This window comes from Salvelinus sp. IW2-2015, linkage group LG4p (assembly GCF_002910315.2).
Source record: "Salvelinus sp. IW2-2015 linkage group LG4p, ASM291031v2, whole genome shotgun sequence".
NCBI classification, from domain to species: Eukaryota; Metazoa; Chordata; class Actinopteri; order Salmoniformes; family Salmonidae; genus Salvelinus; species Salvelinus sp. IW2-2015.
In genome coordinates this window covers 1,960,057-1,966,157 of record NC_036841.1, presented here as the reverse complement: position 1 = coordinate 1,966,157, position 6,101 = coordinate 1,960,057, and positions in this window count along the sequence as shown.

Below are 6,101 nucleotides of genomic sequence, written 5' to 3'. Positions count from 1 at the left end.
CCACAAAGAACTTAGTAAACCTTGTAAAGGTCTGCTATAATGGCTCCAGTTGAATAGGCATGCTCTGACTTCACACTGTATCCTCTGCTTCCCTGTAATACAGCTACACACTGGTTGCATCCCAAATGACACCCTATTCCCTAAATAGTGCACTATTGACCAGGGCACTACTTTTGACCAGGYCCCCATAGGGCTCTATCTAGGGAATAGGGTGCCATTTGGTGCAGCGTCTCTCTTGATAACTGCCAAAGCCATTCAAAGAAACTTAAGGCATAACTCAACTTGCATAACAAGTAAACAGACAGATAAGAACACAAGCGAGGAAAAAAGTGATCAGAACAACAGAAAGAATCCCTAACTTGGACAGGCGGGCGATGGTGTGTGTTGTCATCCCGCCATATGTTTCATTGCCTTTGATGCCAGGCCATCTGTCTTCACCGCAGCCTTGAATGATACTTTGATGAACTTCCTTTAATATTTACTGTGTTCCTCCGGGAGTGGGGAGCCAGGGCTTGTGTTGTCTTCATCCATGGCCTAAATCCTGGAGACTGGGGAGGAGAGAGAAGTAGAGAGGGAGGGGGGCGGCAGTAACATTTAATGTCCTCTGTCACCTGCTCTCTGGCACAGAAAAGATGGGCCTCCTCCACAGAGAGATATTGACTTGTGGCATAACTAGGATCTTGTACTTGGGGGTGAAGGTACATGACATGAGAGCATTATGAAACAGAGGGCCCTATTCAATGACTCATACACTCACGCACTTCACAGTATGAAACAAAGAGGAAGTCAWTTGTATATTTTGGCTTTTCAAACATAGATTTGTCACTGTGCCGGCCCTGGAGAATGTTATTTATGATTGACTGGCCCTTTGTTATAAATGTAGTGGTTAGATATTCTGGCTATTTTCATGTCAGCACGCCACTTAGATCAACAGCCTCACCAGTTGAATGCCATGTCAGATGAAACACAGGCAGTGATTGACCTGCCACTGTGTCCATGACAGCAGAGTGAATGAAATGGGAGTTTAGAGCCTTATTTCTCTTTCTCTCACATTCACACTCACACAGAGAGCCCGACCCCCTGCTGTCTCAGACCTTTCTGGTCACTCCATCATTTCTCTGGACCCCATCCTGGGGCTTCATCAGCCAGAACCTGATCAATTTCAAACACTTTTATTAATTTTAGTCTGCAGTAGCGTATGTGTGAGCAGCAGGAGAAGCCTCAGCCCACAGCCTTCCATGGTAAATGTCAGCCCTGCCACTATAGAGGAAGACTGGCAGGAGCCTCCGGGAGGGAGGCAGGCAGCGAAGCAGCCGTAGCGGGAGCAGAGAGGCCGGAGGGACCGGCGGGGAGGAGCGCAGGGCGTAGAGGAGCAGGAAGCGGGGACGGAGAGGCAGGCAGGCGGGGAGGAGGACAGCAGAGGCAGCAGCGGGAGGAGCGAGCGGAGGAGCAGGCAGGGCGGGAGGAAGATGGGATGAAGCTTAAACAGATGTTTCAGTAACGCACCATAGAGAATCCTAACCACCAAAAACAAGATATTACTGCCGGGGTCATTCTGTGAGCGCCTATCTGCCTATTGGTTCTCGGCAGGTTGCTCAAACAGCCCGGGACCGGTGATTATCAAAAAGACCAAGCTTATCAACATACAGACCTCTAAACTCCTACGCACGCATTTGGAAAGGCGCTTGAATCCAATAAAAAAAACGAAACAAAATATGATGGCAACTTTTATGGGAACCATATTGTGTCAGAGCGGGAGGTGAGAACCCTAGATGCTTCACACTCACTATAGAGAGCTTAAAAAAAAATCAGACAATCTATTAACAATGCCAAAAAAAAAGGGACACTCCTAAACAACACATGAACTCCAAGTTCAATCACACTCTGGAAATCAAACGGCCACTAGGAGCAACACGATGCAATAAATTTCCACATGCTGTTGCAAAGGAATAGACAAAAGTGAGAAATTATAGGCCATTAAGCACAGACACGACCCAAAAAATGAGTGATTCGCAGGGTGACAACAGACCACTTCTCAGTCCTAGCCCTGGCTGACGTTTTGGTCACTTTGGAATCGGCGGTGCTCTCACTCTAGTGGTAGGAATGAGCGAAGGTCTACAACCCAACAAGTGGCTCAGGTAGTGCAGGTTCATCCAGGATGGCAATCAAATGGCGAGCGGGCAAAAAGGAAGTTGCTGTGTCTGTCAGCGTAGTGCCGAGCATGGACGGCCGCTAGCCAGGAGACAGGCCCAGACATAGGAGACGTGAGAGGCCGAGAGGCAACAACCCAGCACAGGACCGTACAGCTCGCCTTTGTGCAAGGAGGCACTGCCAGCGCCGCTGCAAAATTGAACCCCAAAGCAGCCACAAATGTGCAGTGTCAGCCTAGGTCTCACAAGGGGTCTGAGATCTCATCGGTACCGTAATGGCAGTCGCTACCTGCGAGCACATGGAGGGCTGTGCGGCCGCCACAAGAAATGCACGCACACACAGGATGAACCCACGCCAAACCGTGCATGCTGGAGGATGTGCAGGGCGGCCAGAACGTGCTCACGGCGTCTCAGACTCTTACGTCGTCACGCATGCTCTGGTCCAGTGTGAACCTGCTTCCCTTGTGAAGACACAGGGCGCCAGTGGCGAATCTTGCCAATCTTGGTGTTCTCTGGCAAATGCCAAACTCCTGCACGTGTTGGGCTGTAAGCACAACCCCACTGTGACGTCGGCCCTCATACACCCTCATGGAGCTGTTTCTGACCGTTTGAGCAGACACATGCACATTGTGGCCTGCTGGAGGTCATTTGCAGGGCGCTGGCAGTGCACCTCTTGCACAAAGGCGGAGTGACGGTCCTGCTGCTGGGTTGTTGCCCTCCTACGCCTCTACCACGTCTCCTGATACTGGCCTGTCTCCTGGTAGCGCCCCATGCCTGGACACTACGCTGACAGACACAGCAAACTTTTTGCCACAGCTCGCATTATGTCATCCTGGATGAACTGCACTACTGAGCCACTTGTTGGTTGTAGACTCCGTCTCATGCTACCACTAGAGTGAGAGCACCGCCAGCATCAAAAGTGACCAAAACATCAGCCAGGAAGCATAGGAAACTGAAAGTGGTCTGTGGTCACCACCTGCAGAACACTCCTTTTTTGGGGGTGTCTTGCTAATTGCCTATAATTTCCACCTTTTGTCTATTCCATTTGCACAACAGCATGTGAAATGTATTGTCAATCAGTGTGCTTCCTAAGTGGACAGTTTGATTTCACAGAAGTGTGATGACTGGAGTTTACATTGTGTTGTTTAAGTGTTCCTTTATTTTTTTGAGCAGTGTAAATTGGTTATCAGATCTCAGAACAAGGGTAAAAGAGAGGAACCAAGTGGACGGCACAGGTGGGACCTTGGAGTGCTGAGGGACATTAAAGGCTTTAGGTGTTGCAGAGGAATACAGTTTGATGGAATCTGATCTGAGGTCAGTCACTAGCTTTAACCCCTCTGCTCAGGCCAGACAGGAAAATCAATGTCCCCAGGTTTCTTACATATACACTGGTATGGATGAACCTTTTACAGCGCAGCTATTTTAAAAATCATCAGTTCGGAGACAAAAAAAAGGGCATGCTATAAAAATTGTGCTTTTCTCACTGGGATGTGCAAAACACTATCTGCAGCAACAAAACACACACAAACTGCAATCCAAATCCCCATGCCCAAAAGGGCTAGTACAAGTGAGACAAAATGGTTACAAAAGATCTATCACTGTAGATAGTAATATTCTGTCTCCTCTCTTCCTACAACCTCCCCTATTATCTATCTGTCACTCTGTTCCCTCCAGTCATATGACAATTCTCCCTCCTCCTCTCCTCTTCTTCCACAACTGCTCTTAATTTCAACAACTTGTTTTGGCTCTCTCCTCCTCCTCTCTCCCTCCCCTCTCAACATTCTCATTCTCTCAATCCTTGCATAGTCCACCGCCGTGCTGCTTCTAGACCTACTGACATTCTACTAAAAATTCTACTCTTCTCTATCCTCCCCTTACATTAACATTATTTTGCTCCCTCATCCCATAAGGTCATCCCTTCATCTTTGCCCTCCCCTCCTCCTCACACTCTCTCCTCAGAGGGAGCACAAGGCAGATGTGTAGCTAACCTTTACAAACAGGAAGCCATGTTACAAACGGCTCATTAGGTCTACAATAGCCTCTCCGCTTTATACGTGGATACTACTCATCTCTGTTCACAAGAATCTGTATTTCACATTCAGTTCAGATACACACTGAGTGTACAAAACATACCCGTTCAAAGGCACTTCAAACTTTTGTCTTCCCATTCACCCTCTGAATGGCACACATAACAATCCATGTCTAAATGTCACATGGCTTAAAAATCCTTTTAGCCTGTCTCCTCCCCTTCATCTACACTGATTGAAGTGGATTTAACAAGTGACATCAATAAGGGATCACAGCTTTCACCTGGATCACCTGGTCAGTCAGTGTACAGTATTAAGGTCAGAAATATGAACATTGTTGCAGTCCATTTCTAACCAACGGTATTAGAACATACCTGGAACTCTAGTTTCTATTATTCAAATACAGAATTAGCCATTGACCCATTCCATTTTGCTCACATTAAACTGGCTGTCAACTGCCTGCATTCACTCCAAAATAACATCTCAAAAGCCCAAACTAATTTTAAATGTGCATGAGCATATGTCCACAGCATATTCATTTCCCCTTTGAAATTGCAGGTAAGTATATCGCTCTCTCTGTGTTCAATAATGTCTGCATGCGGTGGGGCTGGAATGTACGGTTGGTCCTAAATGATTTGCCTGGTCTGATTTAGTGATACAGGAGTGAAATAGAGAGAGTTGGCTGAAACCTTGAGTTTCCCGAAGCAGAGCACTGGACACTCCGTATCTCACACACACAACGCTAGGCAGACAGACAGACAGACAACAGACGGGGGCGGGCGGACGAGACAGACGGCAGACGAAGACAGATATGTTATTTCATTACTTATAAAACAAGATTCCCTCAAAAACAGCACACTGATGAGTTCCCCTGCTCCGCTCCCTCCGTCTCCCAGTGTAATTAGCTACTGTGGAGTTCTGTCTCAGCTGCTCACTCGCTCATATTCATTTAGTGCCCCGATCCCAAAGACACCCTATTCCCATTAAGTGCACTACATATGACCAAGTTCCATAGGGCTCTGGAAAACAAGTCGTGCACTATAGGTATAGTACCATTTGGGAATGTACCCAGGCAGTGTGATGAGAAGAAAGGGCAGAGCGTCAGCCTTTCAGTCTCTCTATAAAGCCATCAACTCCCCATGGAGTTGTCCCCCTGACATACAGACAGCCGGGAGGGACGACAACAAAGTCTATATGATGCTTCATCTCTGGAGTGCATCGATGTATTTTCAAGACAGGTCAAGCAATTTCCAGTGTTATCTGCCAAGGCATTATTATGAGACATTATATCACCAGCAGCTATCCGCCATCTCCAGTCAGATGGTATTAAGTTGGCCAATATAACAGAGTGGTCTATAGTTTTGGTCCTCAGGTTGTGATGGCTGGGGATATGAGATACAGGTGTGGGAGGATATTTTCCACTCTGACTTCCTGCAGCAGGCTGCACTCAGAGACTTCTCACTAAACCTGAAAATGCACTGAAAACTTATCTGGTCGTGGGATGGGAGTGGGCCGGGCATACTATAGCTGCCTGGTCCAGTTGTGTCCGGATGTGTGTCTGCCGTTCTGCTCAGGTCCTTAGACCGAAGCAGGAGAGCTCATTAGTCAGAGAGATGCCCTGTCTCTCTGTTGTTGTGTGTGTGTGTTGTGTGTGTGTGTGTGTGGTGTGGTGTGTGTGTGGTGTGTGTGTGTGTGTGTGGTGTGTGTGTTGTGTGTGTGTGTTGTGTTGTTGTGTTGTTGGTGTGTGTGGTATATATAACACACAATGGAGGCCCTGCTGCTCTCTACACCCAGTGGAGCTTCTTATGTAATTGGTGGGACAGAAGGCCGGGACACACACTGGCACACCCAGGCTCCCGCTACCTACTGCTCAGCTGTGCTGTGGAGGAACGAGAGGCTGGGGGCGAGTGATGAACGAGGGCAG